General features: G+C 48.8%; 1 protein-coding gene and 1 long non-coding RNA gene across 2 annotated transcripts in view; one reads left to right on the top strand and one right to left on the bottom strand.

The window, feature by feature from the left end:
• Positions 1-26,279, bottom strand: part of Dpp6 (dipeptidyl peptidase like 6) — a gene marked incomplete in the record, with an annotated part of 754,370 nt that overhangs the window by 594,127 nt on the left and 133,964 nt on the right.
• LOC103745332 lies at positions 1,339-8,829 on the top strand. The gene is made up of 3 exons (XR_607749.1): positions 1,339-1,522; positions 4,375-4,473; positions 8,722-8,829. It is a non-coding gene; the product is annotated as an uncharacterized LOC103745332 (long non-coding RNA).

Raw genomic sequence — 26,279 nt, 5'->3', positions numbered from 1 at the left:
GATTCCACTTCAAAACTTTTACAAAAAAAAATGCAACAAGTTCAATATTCACAGTACAATGAAAATAACATCTTTGTGACTATGTTATTCTATGTCGCCATTTAAAATATTTTATCGTGAAGACTTTCATCCTGAACGCACCAAAGGCATGTTTAAGTTTTCTTCTGCTGCTGTGATAAAACGCTCTAACTAAAAGCACCTTAGCAGAGGGTTTATTTCAGCTTACAGATCGCTGTCAGTCATTGAGGGACGTCGGCCAGAACTCAAGCAGGGGCTGGAAGCAGAAACCAGGGAGGGGCACTGTTTTCTGGCTCATTTGCAGGCTCCTGCTTACAAGCTTCCTTAGACAGCCCAGACCCACCCGCCTGGGGAATGGCACTGCCCACAGTGCACTGGATCCTCCTACATCAATCGGCAATCAATGCAATCCCTCACAGACATGCCCACAGGTCAGTCTGATCTAGGCAATCTGTCACTTCCTTTGCAGGTGATTGTGGACTGTGTCAAGTGATGGTTAAAGCTAACTAGGACAGGGTTTGGTATGCACTGTTCATCTGAATTACATTTCATCTAGTGAGTAGTGAACACCAGCTTCCACAGGAATTGGTTCCTGCTCTGACCTCCAGATACTCCACACTGACCCCACCCGCCTGCTTCTGCTTGGAAGGTGCCAGTCCCCTCCAGTTGCTGTGACTGTACTGTGGCCACTGCACAGCACCCTGCAGGGCACCCCCAGCAGGTACAGATTCTGCCGCCTCTGTCTTCAATTTGGTGCTGACGTCTGCTGCTCCCAGCTGTGCAGTGACATTCCGGGTACACGGTGGCAGGTAGATTCCATCCAGCTGTGGGTTTGCTATGTTCACTGACTTCCTTCCGGAGCCTTCCCGCCTTTTCCTGCCATCTCAGGCCTCCCTCCCTCCCTCCACAACCCTGAAGCTGTGCTTCTCAGTTATGGTGTTGGGGGGAGTATTATGTTGTTATTTGTAAATCCACTCCCTCTCCCCCTCCCTCCCTCTCTCTCTCCCTCTCTCTCTCCCTCCTTCCCTTCCTTTCCCTCCCTCCTCCCCTCTCTGTTCATGGTTTTTCTCAAAGAATAGTCTCTGAATTGGGGTCTTCTCAGCAGCTCCTGTTTACAGCTGGTCAGAACTTTGGCTCCGCAGCCTCCCACTCCTTCCTGCCTCCTTTTTGATCTTCTAAGTGAGATAATTTTAACCACGTTTCTCTCTTCCAATCACAGCAACTGGCAGTGACTTATTTTTGTCACCAGCAGCAAAGCTGGTCATCTGTAACATAAATAGCGAGAGGCACTTGAGAGCCTCTTGAGACGTCAGAGCTTGGGTTCCCGCTTCTCTTCAGTCTCCCACTCTATTTCCACAGCAGTCCTTCTGCCTGGCTGTCATTCAGCTCAGCTGTTTTCTGGAGACTTCTGCCTGCCTTGCCTGCACTTGAAGCATCGTGCTATGGGCAGAGATGTAGCTAGAGAAGGGAAGACATGTGGGCTGTGCAGCTGTGGTGTGCGAAGGTGGGTAAAGGCCTGGGCACGTGTGTGTGTGTGTGTGTGTGTGTGTGTGTGTGTGAGAGAGAGAGAGAGAGAGAGAGAGAGAGAGACGCACATACATTTAGTGGCATGTGAAGGGAGGTCAGAGGATAATCAGGGGCGTCTGTCCTTGCCTTCAGGGTCTTGCTGCTGGCTGCTGCGTACACCTGGCCAGCTGGCCCAGGAGTGTCCAGAGGTTCCGGCTCTACCCCCATCCCCTGGCTTGTCATAGACACACTGGGATTCCAGATGCGCACCAATGAGTTTGGCTTTATGTGGGTTCTGGGAATCCACACTCAGACCCTGGTGTTGGCAGGGCAAGTCTTACCCACTGGGCCCTCTCCCAGTCCTTAAAGACCCTATTAACAGGACACCTGCTGCAAAGGGCTAATAGACAATATATCTTTATTTTTTACAGGCAATTTAAAAAATATTTTATTTATTATTTGTATTTCATGTGTGGGATTGTATTGCTTGCATGTGTATAAGTGCACCCATGTCATGCAATGCCCATAGAGGTCAGAAGAGTGCATTGGATCCCCAGGAACTGGCATTACAAATGGTTGTAAGCCACCATGCGGGAGCTGGAACCATACCAGGGTCCTCTGCAAGAGCAGCCAGTGCTCTTAACTGCTGGGTCATCTCTCCAGTCCTGACAATACATCTTTAATGGGAACATTTCTTCTCCAAACTGTCTTCAGCAGTAACTGACATCCTCATAGGAGGTGGGCTCCGATGGGGCTAGGGTGGGGCATCTCTTACTCCTGATGCTGTGTGGTCTGGCTACTACCCCCTCAGGTGTTCGCTGCATTTCAGGGATGGGGGTCAGCAGGGGTCTGAGACCTTGCTGTTACTACATAATCTTTGGAGACATCTACTTGCCAACACCTCCACGTATGCCTACTCTCTAGTCTGTTCCTAGCCCTGTTCTGAGCCAGTGACCCTAACTGGGAATTCTTGAGACCACTTTGGGTGGACCAGTGCCCTGGCGACGGAAGAGCTCTCTGTCTGTTGAGAGCATGGTTTGCTCTGGTACCTGACACCACACATCTCACCTCTGGCTTTCTAGGCCAGACTCCTGTCCTATTCTGATGTGGTTCCTTCCCAGTCTAGATGTCTGTTTCGGCATCCTGAGATGCATGAATGGAGCCCAAGTCACATGTCCAGTGGGCTGGGGGTCCCATCATGATGGGGCTCGGGCAGTCACAGTGACAGATCCCTCTGGGATCTCTGTTGCTACCTTTCCTACTCCTCAGAGTGAGCACACAAGTGAGTCAGGGCCATCTCCACCATGACCCGGGGAGTGTGTCATAAAGTATGACTGCCCAGAAGGTTCGGAAACCACCGCGGTGTTGCTGGAAGCATGTGAGCAGCCAGTGGCTGTGAACAAGGATGGTTCAGAGCTGCTTCTCCCCACTGTGGGGTCCCTGGTCTGACAGAATCCAGGGCCGCAGCCCTTAGCCCTCAGCTCACGCCGCCTTGTCCCCAGCTCCGGGACGCCGCCCTCCTGCCTGACTTGAGCGTTATTTGCTGTAATTTCCTAGGGGAAGCCACGCAGCATCCTGGTGCTGGAGCCACTGTTCTGTGCTCACGCATGTTTGTGTTGCTGATTCCTCCTGTTCGAGCTATTTCACTCACAGCGGCCCCCAGCCCAGCCATCCCTAGGAGCCCATTGTGACTATAGTTTCCAGATTGATGTCCTGCAAGGGACACATATCACCTTAGGGACTCTCCAGACAAGTGTCCTGAACCAGGAGGCTTGGCAGGCCTTCCTCCTCTCCCACGGCAAAGTGTCCTTGACCGTGTCAGAGAAGGGAAGCGACACAGCTCAGGCCACAATGGCCACCTCTGTCCAAGCTAGAGGTGCAGCTCCCAGAATCACCTGTGACCTGCGCCAAAACCTCAAAGACTATGTATCACCCTATCCAGAGGAGACCATGTGGGAAACCTGGGGGCCCCACAGTTCTCCAAGTTCAAAGCACAGCAGAAAGCAATAGACAGAACAGTATGGAAGAAGAATCTGAGATGAGCCGCAACAGCCTGACTCCCAAGGTGCTTTATAGAGGTCAGAACTTCCAGAAATTATACTCTGAATCGAATGGGCAACATAGTACTGTCTCCATTACAGTAATGGCAGGACACACATCATCTTATGCACACTCAGTTGTGTGGATTGTTTTGTGTGGTGAGCACATCTGTTTGGTTCTGCTGTTTATGAAACGGTCTGTGGGTGGTACAGAGCCTAGCTCCTTATGAGATGGACCGTAGTGTATACAGAGCCTGGCTCTCCAGTCTGTCTCAGCAGGTGATCTTGAATAAAAACAAGACAGGAATCCAGGGCTCTGACATGCCCTTTTCTTTATTTAATATTTTATTTACTATTTTTATTTCTTATGTGTATGAGTATACTGTCTACATGTATGTAAGTGCACCTGTGTCATGCAATGCCTGTAGAGGTCAGAAGAAGGTGTCGAATCTTCTGGAACTGCAGTTATGAATGGTTGATAGCCACCACGTGGGTTCTGGGAACTGAACCAAGTCTTCTGCAAGAGCCAGTACTCTTAACCACTGAGCCATCTCTCCAGCCTCATGACATGCCCTTTTTATACAACACATAACTGACTTCCAGAGAGGAGGTTGGCGAGGCACCTGGGACTGAGCAGGGAACGTTAGAGGCTCAGAGAGCAGTTGCTGTCCTGGGTCTCTCCACCCACCTCAGAGCGGGAGGCTGGGCAGTCCCTCACCAGTGTGAGCCCCCCAGCCCCTTCACCCCCTCCACGGTGGGGTGGTTGGATCCTGAGGCCCAGGTCTAGTAGGGATTATGCTATCTCTTTCAGGATGAGAGAGTCACAGCCAGGGGGAAAGAGAAGGTGAGGAGACACCTCCAGCTTCAGTGTCCTGGCATCTGAGCAGAAACATTACCAACCTGCTCCTGGGTAAGAAGCAAGTAAGCACAGCATCCTGGTGGGTGTCTTTACAGAGCAAGCCTATTCCTGCTTCTGGGGAAGGCAGAGGACCATATCTGTTTCTCTTGCTTCCCCATGGGACTGTTTGTGTCTTGGAACAGCAAGGCACCCTCACCTATGATGTGGAGAATGTGGTGGGGTCAGGGCAGGGTGGCAGAGGGACAGGACCAACAGGGACTCAGGTTTCCTTACAACCTCCAGTTCTTAATCCTGAAATATTTCCTCTCCTCGCTGTATCAGCCTAAGACAAGGATCGAAAAGACAGAGTAGTATTTAAATGTATTATCACTAAAATCACATTAAATGCTGGTTCCAGCCTTCCTGTGCCCCTGCACTTGTGAACTGGGTACAGTATCCCGAGGGTCTCACTGCATGAAGGGACAGGCAGAGGGAAACAAAGGCACCTGGGTCCCAGGCTCCACCTTCCTTTCAGATCACCAGTTGTCTGTTTTCTGGAACCATCTATGTCAGAAAGGAATCTCTGATGCTTAATCATCAAAGCAGTGCAGGTCCTGGGGGACAGTGGGGTCCCTGCTTGGTGCAGGATGTAGAAGAGGAGGGGTGCTGTGAACTGCTGTCCTCCAGACATGGCATGCCTACTGCACACACGAGCTCACAGCAGCTACAGTGACCTACACAAGATCATGCCTACACAAGATCATGCCAACTACGAATTCCAGTGTGGTGGGATGGGCTCCTGAGCCCCTACCCCTTGCTCAGGAGCTACTGGCAGTTGAAGGCTCCTAGGGAGGGAGTCAGTTATCGTTAGCAGTGTGGCCACTGGTGGGTTCCCGTGCCCAGAGGATGATCCCGTGCCCATGTGCATATGGGCAATGCTAACTGGACTCATAGGTTAAGATAGATAAGTACAAAAATAATAGAAGCAGGGCATGAAGTTGGGAGAGAGATGTGAGAGGGATCCTGGTGGGGTTGAAGGAGGGAAGCGAGGGGTAGACATGATCAAGGTGCACTGCATATATATGTGGAACTTGGAAGAATAAATAAAAATGAAAAGAAGCCAGCAAAAAAATGACTTATTTGGAACAAAGTTGTTGCTGACTACTTCACTGCTCACTGCCAATCAAATGCAGGTCTGTTATTGGATATTAAATAAATTGTAAACGATGAAATTAACTAACCTAGTGTCAAGTAGCTTAAGGCACCAAGGAAAGACACTAAGTTGAGACCTGATGATTGGTCAGGGGCCTCTCCATAGAAGAGGGTGTTGGGAGTGGCAGGTGGTTGTGAGCCACTCAATGTGGGTGCTGGGAACGGGACCCAGGGCTTCTGCAACTGTATCCAGTGCTCCTAACCACTGGCCCATCTCTCCAGCCCCTCCAATTCTGTTTCTTCATCGAGCAGAAGTCACTCCTGACTGTCTACAAAATGAAGCATCCAAGCCAGCCTGAAGTGTGCTCTGGGAATTACTGGGCTCCAAAAACCAATTTGAGAATTATTGATCTGAGGACCCCATTGGATTATTAGTTGTATTAGGCTGGGACTGCAGCATTTGTAATGAGAGCTTTTAAATCTGCTGTTCCTAGTGGGGCAAGGAAAAAGAATCCCTCAGAATAATTCTGAACGGGAGATGGTTCATCACTATTGATTTTGCATCCACTCATTTTCCTCCTGCAATTTCTAAGTAGGTTAAATAAATTGCAGCTGTGGGTATTGGAAGCAAAGAGACCTGGGATCAAAGGCAGTTCTAAGCTGCCCTGGGGTCTCATGGCCTGGCCTGGTAGTCCAGGCCAGTCACAGGGGTCCTCCATATCTATTCACAGAACCCAGGGTACTGTGGTGCTCACACAGCCTTCAGGACATCCTGCCTGGGGGACCTCACCTGCCCTGAATCCTGTGTGAGCGACAGCTAGCATGGTGCAGAAGGTACAGAGGAGACAAGAGGACCAACCTGGGAAGTGGGGCGGGGGAGGAAAGAAGGAAAGGTTAAGTAAAGGAAGGAGGGGCTAAGAGACAGGACAGGAGGGAGGAGGGGCCAGGGACAGGAGGAGGGGCCAGGGACAGGGAGGAGGGGCCAGGGACTGGGAGGAGGGGCCAGGGACAGGAGGAGGGGCCAGGGACAGGAGGAGGGGCCACCTCCATATCTATTCACAGAACCCAGGGTACTGTGGTGCTCACACAGCCTTCAGGACATCCTGCCTGGGGGACTTCACCTGCCCTGAATCCTGTGTGAGCCACAGCTAGCATGGTGCAGAAGGTACAGAGGAGACAAGAGGACCAACCGGGGAAGTGGGGCGGGGGAGGAAAGAAGGAAAGGTTAAGTAAAGGAAGGAGGGGCTAAGAGGGGCCAGGGACAGGAGGAGGGGCCAGGGACAGGAGGAGGGGCCAGGGACTGGGAGGAGGGGCCAGGGACTGGGAGGAGGGGCCAGGGACAGGAGGAGGGGCCAGGGACAGGAGGAGGGGCCAGGGACGGGAGCTGGGCCAGGGACAGACCCGGGAGAGGTTAAGTGAAGGAAGGAGGGGCTAAGAGACCAGAGAAAGGGCTAAGGGATGGGAGGAGGAGCTGAAGGATGTGGGGGGAGGACTCACCTGGAGTCTCTGCCCCAGAGCTTTACTCTACTTTACTGAGGTGTGGAGATAAGGGCGGCACCCTCCCAGCACATATACTCAGCCTGCCGCCAGCTCTCAAATCTGAAGCCTGCTGCACAAGCAAGTCCTCCTTCCCCACCCCAGACCCTGGCAGCTGCCATCCCACCCTCCTCTCCTGAGTTGGAATAGTTTGATGCTTAAGTATGCAGAGCCTTGCAGCTCTCACCTCTGTGCCTGGGCCACCCCACTCAGCACAACCTCCACCTATGGTATAGCGCAGCACAGGGTGGGGTTTTCCTTCTTTTTAAAGGCTGAATAGTACTCCATGGCATTCATGAATTTCCTCATTGAGTCATCTGTTGAGGGCACAGGAGGAGGGGCCAAGGGACAGGAATGCTTTTTGGGGGGGGGGTTGTGTCTGGGCGATTGTGAGTAGTGGAACAGTGTGAATGAATACAGAATGTGACTGCTTGTCAGACGTCCTGATCCATCCCTTCCGATTCTATACAGACCCAGGAGTGGGACGGCTGGCTCATGCGGTACCTCTGTTTTTACTCTTTTCAGGAAACTACACAAAGCAAAGTTGTGTGGGGAGGGTGTATCTACATGTACATCAATCTCTTCTAGGACGTGCTGGGGATAAAACCTAGGGCTTCATGCCAGCCAGGTGCCTAGTGGATTCCCAAGAAAGAATTGCAGACGTGTGAAGAAAGTCATAGTAATTAAATAATAATAATAAAAATAAATGGGTAGTGACCCTGTGTGATTATCATCTGCAGCCAGCAGGTTGTACCACAGTGCTTGCTTGTCCTTGGTCATATCTGTACAGATGACACAATTTGTCATGGGATCAGAACCAACTTTGCACATGCAAATATGTCAAATGCCTTCAGGAGTGGAGACAGGCTCTCTTCTTGGGGCAATCGAATCTATCTAAATATTTTTCAATGTGGGCCCTATCACCCAACTTTCAACTTTTTCAAGGATTATTTTGAATATAATTATCTAGCACAGGTGTGACTGTCAATCTGACAGAATCCAGAATCACCTAGAAGACAGATGGTGTGAAGGAATTATAAGACTAGGTTGGATAGGAAGACTCACCCCCTCTTGTGGGCAGCACCACCCCTCGGGCTGGAGTATTGGGCTGAATACAAAGGAGAAAGTGAGCTGAGTACCAGCACCCAGCTTTCTGCTTCCTGACTGGGGATGCGATGGGACCAGCTGCCTCATGCTCTGCCTTCCTGACATGTAGTCTGTATCCCCAAACCGTGAGCTCAGATAAGCCCTTCCTTCCTTAAGGATCAAATGTTTTGTCACAGTAGTAAGAAAAGTAATCAATACAATGGGATTTATGGAAGGGGACGGGACACCGGGTGAGGGATAAACATAACAACCACCTCCAGAAAAGCTTCCCAAGACCTGCCAGGCTGGTGTCACTCCTCCTCCAACCAGGCCATCAGAGACTCTCTGTCAAGTGCACTTCATTTTTAACCCCACCTCTCAATCCCTATCAACAAGGATGCAAAGCCTTGTGAGGCAGTGCCCAAGAGGTAGCTGTAAAAGCTGCAGGGAATGTGTTCTCCTTGTGGAGAAATTCCTGAAAATGTATAGCTTTGGAAGACCTGCTTTCTGGTTTTACTCTTAATTTCTCTTTTTCTTCATCTGCAGCTTGTCTGTAAAGGGATGTGCGGAGTCGGAGGGAGTTGGAAGGGCTGGGTCCTGGCTTCCCTGGATGTGGGAAGACCCGGGAGCCTCAGAGAGCGATGAAGTCATTATCAGAAGCATTTTAATAAAAATTTCAATACTGTGCCACCTCCTTATGATTTATTATATAAAAAGAAGCCACCGAGTCATAGGACTGGAAAGATCACTGAACAGTCTGTGCTCACATAAAGTAATAACGGAAAAAAGTGGGGCTGGGTGGAGGAGGCGCCCATGTCAGCACCTCCGACTCCTTCCCCAAATCCCTGGCGAAAATTAATCACCAGTGTGATGGCATTAAGAGGTGAGGCCTCGGGGCTGGAGAGCTGGCTCAGTGGTGAAGAGCACCGACAGCTCTTGTAGAGGACAGGGTTCAGTTCCCAGCACCCACATGGTGGCCAGCAACTGTTTATAGCTCCAGTTCCAGGGGATCTGATGCCCTCTTTTTACCTCTGAGAGCATTGCACACACAAGTGCACTTACATACATGGACACATAATGTCCATATACATACAATTTTTTAAAAAGGAATGAGACCTTTAAAACGTGCCTGGTAACATGGAAGTGCTGGAGGGTGCCCGCTTGCCCCCTCTCCTGCCCTGCACCTGTCAGTCCAGTGAGAACACAGTGGTCCACCCCTCCCCACTGCAGCAGCTGGGGCCACTTTGGAACACAGACCAGCCAATGCCTGGAGGCTGCACTTCCCACCTGCAGAACCTGAGGGATAAATTCATGTTCTCTGTCCAGTCTCAAGTGTTTTGCTATTGCATCTTATGCAGATGAAGACCAGCAGAGACTCTGTTCACAGGCCTAGCACCCGGGTCCAAAGCACCTCCAACTCTGTTCAGTTGCAGACCCCTCCACACAGCTAAGGAAACCCTGTGTATCAATCAATCACACGTTTAGCACCAGGCATGAGACAAGGAAGAGAGGAGCCCGCCGGGATCTCTGAAGAGCTGTACCAAAACACCTGAGACTGGAAGACTTAGCACAAACAGGAATATTTGTTTTCGCTGTTCTGGAGGCTGGACGGGGGGATCAAGGTGCTGACGGGTCTGCAGACAGCTTCTGTCTACTTAGCTGGAGTTTTCTGCTGTCTTCACACAGTGGAGGATGGGGGGGACAGGACGGCCCAGGGCAGCTCTCTGGGTCCACTTGAAAAGACACCAGTTCCATTGATGAGGGCAGACACTGTCTACTTAGCTGGAGTTTTCTGCTGTCTTCACACAGTGGAGGATGGGGGGACAGGACGGCCCAGGGCAGCTCTCTGGGTCCACTTGAAAAGGCACCAGTTCCATTGATGAGGGCAGACATTTCATGACTGTTGTCATTTGAATGTGAAATGTCCTTCACTGGCTCACATGTTTGAACATGGTCCCCACTGGTGGACTATTTGGGAAGGTTTGGGGACCTTCACGCAGTGGAGCATCACCGGAGGAAGTAGGTCACTGGAGGAAGTAGGTCACTGGAGGAAGTAGGTCACTGGAGGAGGGCCTGAGGCATTATAGCTCAGCCCACTTCCTGTTTCTTCTCTGCTTCCTGTGTCTGCAGTGTGGCCAGCCAGCCTCTCAGCCCTCCCACCAGGCTCCCCCACCTGCTGCCCTGCCCTTCCGTGCCAGGAAGGACAGGCGGCTTGGAATCCTGGGCCAAATAAACACTTTCTCCTCCACGTTGCCGTGTTTCCTCAGGGTATTTTATCACAACAGTGGAAGGGTTAGACAGCCACTTCCCAAAGGCCCCCTCTCAATACTACCACGTTAGGGTTAAGTTGCAATCTATGAATTTTGGAGAGACTATAGACTGGGACAATCATAGAAGTCTAGGTTTTTGGACCCTAGTTTTTGAATCCTGACAGTCGGAAGCCATGGGTAGGAGTTTGGAAGCTACAGATCAAGCAGCACGTTCAGTGAGACCCAGGAAGTCCTAACAATTCCTGGCAGAGTTAAAGACTGACAAAATGATTAGGCAGCCCTCGCTTTAAAAGAAGGCATAAAAAGTCATCAGAGTGTAGGAAGGGGCTGTAAGGCTACACAGAGCTCTCAAATGGGCCAGCTCCTTCAAGCTCATGTTCAAGGTGAACGAGACTTGGTCCATAATCAAAGTAAACAGCATCATGGGACAGGGCGTCAAGGTCATGCATGTTCGATGAAAAACCCCCAGAGTGTTTCAGTTAAACTCCCGCTGAGCAGGTAAGTTGATAGTGGGGTTTTATCTTTGTTTAGTGATTAGGACTGTGACAGGATGGAGCTGTTTCATTCTCACTAAGAGACCTCATCTCCTGAAGGTCAAGGAGGTGGCTGATTGGGGGGGGGGGCATGGGGACGGGACACAGGGACGGAACACGCCTAATGCCTACTACCGACATGACTGGACTTAGTATCAGCTAGGAGACACATCTCTGGGCATGCCTGTGAGAGTATTTTCAGAGGTTTAGCTGCGGAGGAAGATACAGCCTGAGTGTGGGCAATACCATCCCATGGGCGGCATCAAAAGAGACCGGGGGAGGGCTGGCACTGCCTTCCTGCAGGTCTGTTTCTTGTCTGTGGATGCAACGTGACCAGCCTCCTCACACTCTGCTGACAAACCCTCAGCAGGGTCTTCCGTCTTACAGTCTTACACCATGTCGCACTGTCTCCCTTCACATCATGAGCCCAAAGACCCCTCCTCCTGTATCAAGGTAACTAATACAGTTTCACATTGCACCGAGCAGAATTTCAGCAAGCCCTTTCATTGTTTCCCTCGATCAAATCTGTCTTATCTGTCAAATCTGCATGGAGGAATACCATTTATAAAGGAAAACTTTGGAATTATTAAAACTTAACCTGGTAAAGCCTCTTCTGAATTTAGCATTCCCTGTATCCGTTATTTTAAGAAATGTGGATACATGTGCATCTTGCCATGTGTTGAGATGCAAATTGCAGGTGCCCTTAGGTCAAATAAGTGGTTCATTGAATTCTAATGTTACAGGAGATAGAGAGGCTGCTCAGTGGTTAAAGGGCTTTGCAGGTATGAGGACGGGAGTTTGATCACCAGAATCCATGTCAAACGCTGGGTGGCCTGCTGTAATTCCCGCCTCAAGAGCAGAGGCAGGAGTTCCCCAGAGCAAGCTGGCTAGTGAGCCCAGACATATTAGTGAACCTGGGGCTTGTTCCAGAGACCCTGCCTCACTGATCAAGGTAAAAGAGTATCAAGGCTGATTCAGACATCAAGCTTGGGCCTTACAGGCACATGTACTTACATATATGTGCCCCCCCCCAAAAAACATACACATACACACAAACACATATACACCATGTGTACTGAAAGAATGGAAACATACCCCAGTGCTTGCTCTTTGGATAATTCTTGAATTTGCCTCATCTGCTGGGAGCCAGAGATGGAGCCATATATTTGAAGAACATATGCTTGTATTTTTAGCCCTGCTGTTTGATGGAAATGTGATTTAGAATTCTGGACTGGCAGCGGAATTCTGTGGCAAGTGTGGAGTCCTTCTAGATGAGTTGAACTGCGGCTTCTGAGCATGAATTATACACCCGCATGTAAACAGGAAGACAGAGACAGTGATGAATCACGGCCCACCCTCTCTTAGTGCAAAACTGCAGACTATATCATTTAAAATTTACTTTACTGCCAGCCATAAACGCATAATGTGATCTTATGCAGGAGCTTATCAAGTACATTAGGAAACAAAAGCTGTATAAAGGTTTCTTGCAACCAAAAGAAAGCCCATGAATAATTCACTTTCCCAAGCATTAGGCCACCTAAAGGTGAGTATGTACACAGAGTACTCCATCCCCAAGAAAACTGATGAACTGACAGAATAATTTGATTTAATATCAATCTGATATTTCAGTTACCTTGAAGGATAAAGCTGCTGTCTCTGAAGGCAATGTGTAAGTTTAAGCAATGTAAGGTAACAGTACTTATTGTAAGACTTGGTAGAGAGGGCACCCAGAGTGGGACTGAGAGGTCGGTCCCACTGACCTCTCTTTGACAGGCAGGTGGCTGTCTGCCCCAGGACCCGGCACTCCTTCTAACTAACACAGCACCAAACCCATCTCAGCAAGTGGACTGTTGATCCCACAGAGTGCATGCTGAGTAGATGTTTAGATGTGAGGCACTTTACCTCCACCCTTGATTTATTTGGCTTCTTTAAAAAATATTAATTCGGGATGCAGAGAGAAATAGAGACCCGCGCCTAGTGGGCTGCAGCAGAGCGAGGCTGTGAGCTCGCTTGTGCCTGTGTCTGTTTTCTGTCACTCCATCCCCATGCAGACCAACCATGTGCATATGCAGGACCCAGGGCCCAGGACTTTCTTCTTCCTCTGAGGTCACTGGGCTGCTCTTTAGCTGTCTACCCTCAGAGGAACATCAGGAACTGGATGAAGTTGATTGGCATCTCTACAAGGAACTGCTCTGCTGAGTAAGGGCCCAGCCTCATGCAAGGCTTGGAGTTACATGTCTTTCTCCTCCGTAACCATCTTCTTTGGACCTGATACTCAATGGGGGGGGGGGGCATAATGGGTAAAGTCTTCTTTGGAAGACTTCTCTTTAGAGTTTATCAGCTTTTATTTTACCACTCATTAATTAGAAAAATATAATTTTGTAAGCACATTTTGTAGGGTGGGGATCAGGGGGGTCAGTAAAGTACTTGTCTTGAAACCTTGAGAACTTGCATTTGATTCCCAGAACCCATGTACAGAATGCCCGGCTTGGTGGCATGCTTTTATAAATTTGGCCCTAGGGAGCAGAGGCAGTAGGGTCCCTTGGAATCACTGGCCAGCCAGCCTCGCTGAGTCAGTGAGCCTCAGGCCAATGAGAGGCTCTTGTTCATAAAACAAAGTTGATGGTCCTTAAGAAACAACAGCCAAGGTTGACATCTGGCCTCTGCACACATGCATCACATGAGCACCTGCACACATGTGAACATGCACACACCTGAACACACATAACACAGGGAGAGAGAGACAGAAAGAGACAGAGACAGAGAGAGACCCTAGCTCTTAAATAATTAGGGATAATCATAATATTTATGTCCCGAATCATACTGTCTATGCTAGGGAGCTTCATTGTCAACTTGGGAAGAAGGAACCTCAATTGGGGAATTTGCCTGTGGGCATATCTGTGAGGCATTTTCTTGATTGTTGACAGCCCACTGTTAACCACCCCTGGGCAGGTGGTACTGGGTTGCATAAGAAATTAGACTAGGCACAGGCCAGGGGAGCAAGCCAGTAAGCAGTGTTCCTCCATGGTCTGTGCTTCAGCTCCTGTCTCCAGGTTCCTGCCCTGAGTTCCTGCCTTAGCTTCCCTGGAGGATGGACTGTGAGTTACAAGCTGACCAAACCCTTTCCTCCCCAAGTTGGTTTTGGTCTGAGTGGTTTATCACAGCAACAAGAAGCAAACTGGAAGTGTCCGCGCTTCACAGCAACACTGCGGAGATAATATCTGTAAGTTGGTGAAACACTTAGTACCTTAAAGTTTCTGTCCTGCCCTATCCATTTCGTATGCATGTGGGCATAAAGTATACAATTATCCTACCCAAGGATGATCCATTTTCTCTGGGGACTCAGTAGCTTTCTCTAGGCAACAGGAAGGAGAAACTCTGCCTTTGGCCCTGGAGCACAAACCTTTGAACACGTTCTGTCCCATCACCCTCTTAAAGAAGCTCTACAAAAACTTGTAAGAGCTTCTTCATGGACTGCTCGATTTTATCCATTCCAAATGGAAGCTGTGAGCTCCACCATCCTGTCTAGTCCCCTGGCCAAGAGGAATCAGGGACCTTCAGGACAGGAATCCTATCTAGTCCTCTGGCCAATGAGCAACACTCTGGGGACTCCAGTCCTTCCTTCCTCCTATGCCCCACCTTTCCGGATCCTCAAAGTTGAGCCCATTGCTTTTCCAGATGGGATCCCTGGGCACTACACAGAAAGAGTCCAAAGCTGTGGCTAGATAGGGCTGTCTGGGCAGGACACCCCAAGAGGCCTTCCCTATCCCTATTTCTAGAGTGTCTGCATTCTCCTTCTCTGAGTTGGCTGGGGACTTGCTGGCTCCCACTGATCCAGGGTACTTGGGCTTCTCCTCAGGGAGACATTGGCTGAGGCCTGTCCTTCCAGAACCTTAAACTTGTGGTTTAGGGCAGAGCGAGGGCACAGGAGGCCCAGGAAATACAACTGTGGACTTGGCCCAGCACTGCTCCCCTGGTTACCTCTAAAGAGCCAAAGGTCCCTGACACAGACCAGGTGACTGTTTTGCTGGATGGATGACAAATTTAGCTTCATGTTCAGAGAACTACCTGCAAAGGTCTTATGCCTCTCCACACTGCGGACACTCAAGTCAGTGAGCTCAGTGACCAGAGACAGGCAGAAGGCAGAGCAGTCCTCTGCAAGGTGCAGATCAACAGCCTGGGAATCTCACTAGAGAATCTCTCCAGACCCTCCTGCCTGGTGGGGAGGAGGGTGTGCCTCCCAAGACTGGATAGATGCCTGGCCACAGTCTATAGAACATTCTTTTGAGTGCCAAGGCTATAGGTTAAATAAAGAAGGCTGGTCTCTCTAGCCATTATCAAGGCCAAGTCTGCTCCTTCCATAATGACCAGGGGAATGCCTCCAGCCATCAGTCCTGTGTCATACACTTCTACAACCATTTACATGCCATCCAGCTTCCCCACCCCTTGGACCTCCATATCTGCTCGATACCAGTGTCTCCCTTTTAAGGCTACTGGCCCAGGCAGGGTAGACACACATGAAACTTTCTGTATACCGGGGAAGAGATCATCAAGTCAGACAGCAGCACCAGGATATATACAGATTCAGTCTCAGTTTACAAGTAAGAGGAGAGTTTGCTGAGCACACCAGTCACTGGACACAGTGGTATTTGAACTGAGGTGGCTTTTTCCCAGTGCGCCAAAGCGGCATGTGTTCAGTTCGTCCCATCCTTCATTTAGGTCATGCCTGAGTGAGTAGCTGTGACGGATGGAGCACCAGGTGAGCATCAGGGCATGTGAGCACTAAGCAAGTCTCCTCAAGGACCGTGGAACCCACAGCACAGAGAGAAGGTTTGGAGTCTGTATCCACAGCACGCTCTGATTCTCCCTCCCCAGCAGTCTGGGAAAAATCCATGTTGGCTTAATTCTTGGGTGTATACACTGGGTGGAATTTCCAGGCAGCCTTGTGTCTTAAAGTCCCCATCATTTTGTACCTAAACATGTGTTTGGATTGGGCTAAGAGTTCTAATCGCATCTGAGGACTCGGTCATCATTTACAATCACAGTGACTGTTTTTCATTAGTTGAGATGCAGAGTTCAAGTGTCTCCAACCACCTGTTCTCAGGGACTTTGCGTTTGCTAAGACCTGCCACTTAGAGACCCAGCTCAATTGTCAGAGAAGGAGGAAGTTAGTACCCATCCAGAGCCATCCTGCAGCTTGCTCCCCTAATGTTCCCACTGGAGGGAGAAGGTTCTACCCCAGTCTGGCCTGCATCCCTGCAGTCTTAGCAGGGTGGCTTTTTCCACATCATAGGTATGCACTATGCCCGTGTCTAGAGTCAGGTTCCCAGAGGCGCCAACAGGACCTGTCTTGAGGTCAGACCAGGCTCTCTCTTCTTACCTGTGGTCTCTCAGAGAGTGCTGGGTGCTGATGCTTGGCCTTGGCCTGGTTCCCTCCACATAGCCTCTCCCTGTGCTTTCCTGTGTGAACTTCATAGAGTGGCCTCTTGCATCTCCTAGCAGTTGGTCCTGGGGTGGAGTTGGTCTTGGACATTAGCTCGGAATTGTTTCCTGCCTGAGGTTCCCCAACACCATGCACCTGACCCATGAGCCTCCCAGCTCTGGGCTCCTGAATTCGCCCCTTTGTCATGACACTGACCACCTTGCATGATAGCAGCTGCTATGCATTCTGTGCCAGTTGGACAGGATTTTCAAGGACAAGGATTTCTTCCTACTTATATGCAAGCACATAATAGGCCCTCAATAATTCATATTTTCCATAAGTCAATAAATAGAGCATTTATTTCTATTCTATCTGTTCAATAAATGCTCAGGAAACAGGTCTGCTTGATGAACCTGCCAGCTCAACACCCTGATGGTTCCATATCCCTTCGATGCCCAGGCCTCAGCTGGATGGCATCAGAAGCCTCAGTGCTTGGGATGAGGGGATCCTGAGGTGCTGTGGTCACCTGCTCTCTTCCAGAAGTGCTTTGACAGTTGAGGCAGAGGTGGACAAGCTGACATTCTCAGTATCAGCTGTTTAAAGAGAATGGAACCCCTGCTTTGGGCCCCTTGAAACCTTTCTCATTTTCTATCATTCCCCAGAATTCCTACAGGTTGGGCATCTTTATTTTCTTAAGGAATGGTGCAATGATTTGAGCAATGTATCTGGTATTTCTTCTGAGGCATAAGAAGTAGAAAACTATGAGGATGAAAATGTCAAGGAAATGGTCCTAAAATTGGAAAATCAGCGTCTTCTGGAGTGTGCGGCCACAAGAATACAATGAGGCACATTACCGCGCTCTTCAGCCGAAGCCTCCTTCACGGGGAAAAGGCAGTTGCTGAGGCAACAGTGATTTTGTGCTTAGATGTCCCTGTCTGCTGGCCGTGTGGCACAGGCAAGTTATCCAGGCCGTTTGCCTTGTTTCCTTATGTAGAGGCAGGCGGAATGACACACCTGCCCCAGACCCACTTGTGAAGGAACTAAGATGTGCCAAGCCCAGCACAAGAGCTCAGTGAAAAGTCTCCCTTCCTAGTAATTCTATGTAAATTCTTAAATCGGGTGAGTTTATATTGACATAAAAGACCTCAAGGTAAGTTGGCCTTACCCCCCAGTAAGCAGAGACAAGTTCTGTGCGAGGTAGCCATGGCCAGCAGGGAGAGCCATTGTCTCTGACTACAGGGTGTCAGCAGCCCAGACCCTCCTTTCGCTTAAGAGGTGGAGAAACCCCAAATCAGACCCTGGGGTTACCTGCCTCAGAGCCTAAAAGAGAACTTGGGCCCTGCAGAAGAATCAGCAAAAGCCCTCACAAGCCAACTATTCTATCATGAAGACCAGAGTGTCCCTGTGTCATACAACATGTCTGACAGGGCACCCCACTCCAACCACCCCACACTGACCCCCACTCCAACCACCCCACACTGACCCGGAACCCCCACTCCAACCACCCCACACTGACCCGGAACCCCCACTCCAACCACCCCACACTGACCCGGAACCCCCACTCCAACCACCCCACACTGACCCGGAACCCCCACTCCCAACCACCCCACACCGGCACATGACTGCATACTGCCGAACCCCATTCCAGTGGGTGCTGAGGCAGGCTCTACTCTGAGAGACAGGAGGAGCAGGCTCCCCCAGGATCCTGCTTTATCAAGACAACCTACATCAAGCAGGAGGCACCAACAGGAACATTGATGAGACCCAGTGCTGCATCTCCAAAGCTCACTGGCCCGTGACAGCTCAGAGGACTGGGCTGAATACGGATGGACCCAGGTATGGTCCATAGTTTAAATCTCAAGCCTGTGATCTCTGGGCCTGTTTCCTCATACATAAAATGATGTAGGTCATTGGATCTGTTTGGATCGGCTGGTCCTCTGGCGATCAGAAACCCCCTCCACCCAGTCTTCAATCTCCCCAAATGCCTGTGTCACTTACTCTGGATTAGTCAAGGGGCCAAGATGTGACCTGTCACACTGTTCCATGTGATCTGGGTTTTACTGACTTCTACTTGCTAGGCAATGCCTTGAGGTAAAATAATGAACCTTATCCCAGTGCTCTGCACAGCATGTCAGCCTCTGCTCAGGTGCTTTACCCGTATTAGCCCATGAAACCCTCTATCACCAGCAGGAGGCAGGCAGCAGCACTGTGGTCAACATTTTGGTATAAGCCACCCAGGTATTAAGAAGAGACGACTGCTCTCAATTCTGTGGTCTGGCCCCACAGCCAAGCTCTTCTGTAACCCAGGCTTCCAGGGAAGAATGTTGGGTACCATGGCAGGTTACTGGAAATGTGGGTTTGCTCAGGGAGATCCTTGAAGTTCCTCAAGACATGGTGCCCACTGTGTCTACCTGAGGGACCTGTCCTAGGTAACAGGATGGGCTTTGGAAGACTTAAGGACAGCAGACTTAGGGAGCCCACACACATCTGCCCCTAGTAAGGGAAGAGGGGAGCCTCTAGGATTGATGCTTCTTAACACCAGTTCCTAACAATGAATCCCTTTCTTCTAACAAATACCTGCTCCTTACTTAATTTTGGTTTATAGGTGACTCAATCATTTCTTGTTATGTTTTTATTTTTTTCAGTCAAGACAGAGAGGTCAATGTTTGAAGCTGGAGAAATCTTCCAGGCAGCATCCTACAGCCCATATTTGGAACTCCCTTCCTGGAAATCTTGTTGCATCAGAGAAGTGCCCACCGGGGTCTGGTGGATATCTGCTAGTGTTTTCAATCACTAGTCTGGGGTCAATGCCATTTGAATGTCTCCCCTCCCTTGGCAAAGGAAGACCAAGCAATGCCATCCTAATGCTCCTATCCTAGACCCAAAGGCAACTGTTTCAGCATGATGATGATGCTAGCTGCATACTTGGATTCCTGACCTGGTTGTATGCAGTAGTTATGCACAGGCCCTTTATGAACTCACTGTAGTGAAAAGATGATTATAACCCATGTCACTTTGCATGGGTTCAGCTTGCATAAGAGGCTGTTTTAGGGTTGGAAACGGAGCCCCACTTATCTCACTGTGTCCTTGGCCATCAGCTGTAGAAGGCTTTTCTTCTTTAACTTCTTCTTGCTTGGAATGCTTGGCCATCAAACCCAGGCCCTCGAGCATGTACTTGAGGGAAGCTCTCTCCACGGAGTTACATCCCCCAGTGAAGGAGTGTTTAATCTTCTCCCAGAAATCAACACCCACCTCCTAAACTCACAGAATAACTAGATGGATTGAAAGGCACAGGGAGACATAGTCCTGAGGCAGAGTTTTCCAAATCAAAATGGCCTTAGCATGGACACCTTGGAGAGCCTTTCTAGATGTAGCTCCAACCCGGAAAGAGAAAGACAGACCGCGGTGTGACTTGACCATTCATTTCAGTTGCCGGCCATTACCCAGTCTAGAATCATCTGGGAAGTTTCTAATGTGGGATTATCTCGATCAGGTTGGTCTGCTGGGGGAGTATCTGTGGAGGATTATCTTGATGATGTCAATGATGTGGGAAGATCTGCCCACTGTGGGCAGCACCATTTCCTAGGCTTGGGGTTCTAGGCTGGATAAAGCCAAGGATGTGAACTGAGCACTAAGCACACATGCCTTCACGCTCTTGGTTCTTAACTGTGGATGTGATGTGACCAGCTGCTTCAAGGTCCTGCCTTGACATCCCATCTGTGATGAACTGTCACCTGGAATCGTGAGCCTTGTGACCTCTTTCTAGGCTGCTTTTGTCAGGGTATTTTATCACAGCAGCTGGAAAGCAAACTAAGACAAAGGTCAGGTACTCAGGTCACTCTGACTTGACATATATTTCCCATAACTAAGGCAACCTTTGCCAGGAGTGCACGCCAGGCCTCTGAAGCCTAGCGATTCTTTTGAGGGACTATATACATCTCTGACCTCATGACCTCCAAGACATCCAGCCCTTTCTCTGTCCTGCTTGGAACAAAAGGCGGGACCTTTCGTTTAGTTCCCATTGATCGGAGGAAACCTGATAACCTTAACTTCTGCCAGGCACTTTCTCAAATGCCTTTGTTTAAAAAAAAATTACTGTTGTAAAATGCTCTTACTCAGCCCAAATTAATTTTATTAGGCTTTGTTAGGTTTCTACGTGCTTTGTCGTAAACGGTAAATACCCCAAATATCTGTGATGGTATGCGTGCTTGTGTCTCTGGCATGTAACAACCTGTTAGGGTTGAATGAATTATTTAAGCAAGGAAAGAATCTTTAAAGTCTGCATATTTAATACATTCTAAATTCTGAGCTGGAGGTAGTGTGTAGGAGGCAGAAAATGGCATTCTGTTGAGAAAGAAATCCAAACAGAGGCTGCCCCATTTCTTTACTTCAGTTCTAGGACCTGACTTCTTAATGACCAAAAATGAAAATGTGTCTCCCTGACTGTGCCATCTGACTGTGCGCCCCTTCAACTGTGGTCATTTTACAATAGGCTCCTAATGTACAATTGCCAATTAAACTGTGCATTTAGCCTTTCCACAAGGCACTCCATTTTCTTCTGTTGGGGAATCAGGCTTTTCAGTTGGCCAATCAGTTCTGCAAATTATCTGAGTATCGAGCACTTGCTTAATATTTATTGTGCCGGGCAGAGCTGGGTATCACTAGACTAGTAAGAAGCAGCCCGCTGTGGTGGGATGAGGTGGTGCTACTATCCAGATGGTGGATGGTCCTATAAAGCTTGGGTTACGTGGGGGTGCGTCACATCCTGATGGGACTTGATGTGCCAAGCATGCTGCTAACCACCTTGAGCAGATGTCAGCTCAACACCTGGCCAAGAACATGCTTCCTTCGTCTATCCAGCTTTCACCTCGTATTGATTTCTGAAGCTTTCACTTCCACGTTCCTGACACTGTCAGGGGATCCCACGTTAATGGTTTCAATAGCTATCATGGAGCCGGAAGGATGAGGCCCTCTTTTCTCCCTAGGGGACTGCCAGAAATTAGAGCTTGTTCTGACACATTGGTAAACATTTATAAGAAAGGTACACTTTATTTTTCTTTTTTTTGAATAATAAAGAGCCATTGTGGTGCTTACTTTTCTATTGCTGTGATAAAAACATAATCAAGGCAGAGTCCATCGTGCAAGGCCCCAAAACATCAGGCAGGCTATCAGGAGTGGGAAGCTGGGAGATGGCATATCCAACCACAAACGAGAGAGAGAGAGAGAGAGAGAGAGAGAGAGAGAGAGAGAGAGAGAGAGAGAGAGAGAGAGAGAGAGAGAGAGAGAGAGAGAGAGAGGAGAGGAGAGAGAGAGAGGAGAGGAGAGAGGAGAGGAGAGAGAGAAAGAGAGACAGAGACAGAGAGAGAGGAGAGGAGAGAGACAGAGAGAGAGGAGAGAGGAGAGGAGAGAGAGACACACAGAGAGAGACAGAGAGATAGGAGAGAGGAGAGGAGAGAGAGAGGAGAGAGGAGAGGAGAGAGAGACACAGAGAGAGAGAGGAGAAGACAGAGAACTCACATTTTCAAGCACAAGCAGGAGGCAGAGAGAGAGAGAGAGAGAGAGAGAGAGAGAGAGAGAGAGAGAGAGAGAGAGAAACTGGAATGGGGCAAGGCTCTGAACTCTCAAATCCCACCCCCAGGGATACACTTTCTCCAGAAAGACTACACCTCCTGAACGTTGCATGATTTTCCCAGACAGCACCACCAACTGAGGAAAAATACATGAGCCTTGGTCTCATTCAACTCCCCACAGCCATTAGCCAGATCCTCCCTTCTGGGTCACACCACAGGATTAAGAAATAAAAGTGACTTGTAATAGAAAACACTTACACATTAAAAATGTTAGTCAAACAGCTTACCAAAAATATATCTATACAGTATCTGTACTTGAGTGCATGTGTATAGGTGAAGGCTATATAACAAAAAACACAGAGCCAGATTGGGAGAAACCTCCTTTTAAGTTGTTGATCAGGGTAATCCAAGACTTCCAAAATTACACAGGCTATTGCCACAGCCCTTGATTGCCTCCAAGAACTTGAAGGTAAGACCCTACCTTCAAGACAGGAACATACTTCAGACACAGGACTTGGAGCAATGGAGCTGGAACTGACCTCAAAGCCTCCTCCATGAAGACTAGCTCTCATAGTTCTAGAGGACACTATGCAAGCTGCTAAGGGAGAAAATCAATCAGTGATCCAACCCCTTTAAGTCCTAATAACCACAATAATGACCAGCACAGAAAACTCTATCAGTGTAACAGTGGCACTTTTGTCTTGGGGTAATCAGCAGCTCTTGGACTTAAAGCCCTTTCAATGGAAGGGAACTCATGTAGCACTGTAAACATACACATGGCTTGGGATGTCATAGATCCCAGAGAAAATCCTCTCTTTCTATCTCTGTCATATCCCTAGATAAATGCAGTTCCTTCCTGTATGCTAAATATGTATACTTATGTTTAAAAACAAGTATGTCTACCACCTATCGCCACTCATCAGAGAATATGACAGAGTTCCACAAATGGTCACACACAGAGAATAAGTGTCTGTGAGATGCCCAGCCCTAAGTGACACATCTACAGTGGAACCTCCATACCCAAGGCTCATGGAACACAGTGGGACAGGGGGCAGAGAGGACACTGATGCATCTCTCCACTCTCACTAGTGAAGTTTTTGTGTGCAATGGGGCAATTCACACAGAGGCCGCAACTGGCCAAACTGTAGAGAACAAGAGACTGCAGTGTGTCGTGAACAGAACTTCTATATGAAATCTCACCCTCACAGGACTCAGACCCTTGCAGAAGAGGGGGCAGAAAAATTGTAAGAGCCAGGGTTGGTGGATGACCACAAGGAAACAGAATTTTCCAGGCCTCTGGGAACCTGCTCATATGAATCTACAGCAATGGTGTCAGCATGCACAAGACCCATGCAAACTCAACCGGACAAAAACCCAGCATACAACTGGGGAAATGGGCAGGAGGCTCCAACACTAGCTGAGGAGCTATTGACGACTGATTACTGTTGGATGAGGGAGAGCTGGTCTTCTGTAAGGAAGCGACACTAGACAGACCGAACAGGCTCCAGTGGATGAACTCACACTGAGGGTCATCTGGGTACACGAACTTGACTTGATAGGCTTTAACATATATGACAGAATGCATGACATCTGATGGGCAGGCTATGGGAGGGTGCAGATAGGGGAGAGTATTTAAATGTGATTAAGATGTTTGATACGAAATGCATAAAATTTGATAAAATATATATTGGAAAAAAATTTAAGAAGGAAGAAAGAAAACAACTAGGAGACAAATGTTCTTAAAATGGATGCTACGTTAAATAAAATCCACTTTCTTCAAATTCCTATATGAAGCATACTTATCAGTGTTGTATATTTTCATTTTAAAAACGAGAGTATGCATCTGAAGGTCTATTCTGGTCTAAATTTATAGAAATCGATAGAGATCATGTGAAAAACAACCTTTGGGAATGTCATCTTAACACCTATAACTGCAACTAATTTATTGCGAATCAGTTTTAAGAGTCTACTCTTTGAAAATAAAGCAGTAATGAGCCTTAGAAGGCCGTGAACGCTCAGGTGCCTGTTAGGGACAAGCTTTAGCTACGAGTCTCCAGAGAGCTGAGCTGAGCTTGGGACATGCTGGGTACTTGGTGTTAACATTAGATGGCTTTCTTCCCCTAAGTCGTGTCAAGTGATAAATACACTCAACAAAATAAAAACAAAATGTTCAGTTTCCAAATACTGCAGCTTTTTATCCCCTGGAACTAAAGGACCTTACAGGTGGAAATTCAAATGTCAGGAAACGCATTTGGTCTTTCCTCCACGACTATGCTTGGAGGTAGTCAAGAAGACTCCGTATATTCCCTGCATCTGAGAGAGGTTTGGGCACTTCGTCTTTGAAGTGGTACCAAGAAGATGAAAACCAAAGTGGGAGGTTGAGGACACGGATCAGTGAGTGATGTGCTGGCTACATTAGCAGAAGGACCTGAGTTCAGATCCTCAGAGCCCACATAAGAAGACTGGCCTTGCAGCATGCAACTGAAATCCCAGCACTGGAGAGACAGAGACAGGAGCATCCCTTGGGGGAGTGTCTGGACAATCGATCTAACTGAATCAATGAACTCCAGGTTCAGAGAGAGACCCTGCCTCAAAAAATTCTAGACACTCAACACCCACCTCTGGCCTCTACACGGACATGTGTGCACACCTGCACATATGCGTGCACGCGCGTACACACACACACACACACACACACACACACACACACGCTGCACAATGACTGAAGTGAAGTTCGTCCAGCACAGTGGTGATCATTTCAGCACCCTAGGGTCATGTGGTCCATCTGCCTTGTTTGGAGCCCTGCTCCATCTAACCAGTTCCTGAACATCCCCATCGCTCTAAAATAAGGCCCCTTATCATAGATACCAGTTTTAGAGCAGTGTAACAATTCATGTTATACTGACGGGAACAGAGTCTGGGTTGAAAAGTATGTAATGGGACAGTCTGCCATCTCGTTTGGCTGGGCGAATAAAGCTGAGGGTCATAGACACAGAGACACTGGCCTGAAGGCATGGGCACGAGGTCTAACATACTGTGTGAGCTATGAAGACCCTGGCCATCAACATGTCACCCTTTTCCTAGTCTTGGTTTCTCTGGCAGATGATCTCACTGAGTCACTTTATGCCCCAGACAAGGGGCAGCACAGGGTTGTGGCTTGAGGGAGGAGGCTATTCATTTGGTACATCATGGAGAACAAAGGTAGAAAGAGGGTTCCCTGGTCCTGATCACGCTGAGGGAAAGGGGTCACAGGAAATAGTGTGAGTCCCTGCAGGTGGAGCCTTCCTGGACAGAGAAGAAGAGAGTGTGAGAGAGGGCGGGATGGCCAGCCTCGGGAGCGCTAGGACGCCATCAGAGGTAAGATTGGGAAGGTTAAGCCTTGCACTCACATGTATCTATGTGAACAGGACTCACTGAGCCACAAAAGGACTACATATGCCCTTGACAGCATACTTGTCTGAACTGGCCTGAGCAGGAGGAGATGGCCCATAGGTAGGTACCACCTTACCCCACACCACAAAGCCATGGCCTCTTGGGGGCCGACAGGAAGAAGACATCTTGACGGTCAAATTAAGAAGTCCATTATCATCACGAAGCTGTGTGATCTGATGACAGGTGCCCTGGGCCTGGACATGGAAGCTTACCCCATCCCCTAGGAGTTTTTGATGTGCCTCTAGTAGTCTGTTTGTAGCCCTCTTTGTGCATTGGATTTAACTCCACAGATCTCCTGGTTTTCAGCTCTCAGATGAAGAGTCCCTCTAGTTCAAAAACCCTGAGATTTTGACTTCAGATTGCTGGCTCAGGATTTCCTCCAAGAGTGAGACATACAGTCAAGTCCAAGAGTCTGGTATGTATCACTTTACCCCTTTCAGGGACTGTGACAGGAGAGTTATTATAACAATGAAGAAGGAAGCAGACCAGGAAGTTTAGCAAGAAAAATGATTTCAGAGTTCTTAAGTGTCTACGAGTTCTAAACTCAGACATGCATTTAGGCTTTCCTAAGACCCTTTCTGTGGTCTGTAGGCCCCCTGTGGCCTCACAGCTCCTTTTCAATAGAACTCTGACACTGGACTCTCTAATGTTAGAGTAACATTAGCCATTGATCCATCTGTAGCCACATCCATCTAGAGAGAGCAGAAGGTGCTGGTTATTGTGTGGTGAAGCATCACCTGCTGCACCTCCTACCAGCACGGGTGCCCAGACACAATGTTAGGGACATCAGTCTGCAGGTCTGTGGTCCAGCTGTGGGTGAGACAGGAATGTGACAGATGGTTCTGGTAGGCAGGACCCTTGACCAGCAATCAACCCC

The sequence above is a fragment of the Nannospalax galili genome, unplaced genomic scaffold (genome assembly GCF_000622305.1).
Source record: "Nannospalax galili isolate Female #2095 unplaced genomic scaffold, S.galili_v1.0 scaffold302, whole genome shotgun sequence".
Classification (NCBI taxonomy): Eukaryota; Metazoa; Chordata; class Mammalia; order Rodentia; family Spalacidae; genus Nannospalax; species Nannospalax galili.
Note: the sequence above shows the minus strand (reverse complement) of the source record. Positions and strands in the feature narration are given on the sequence as shown.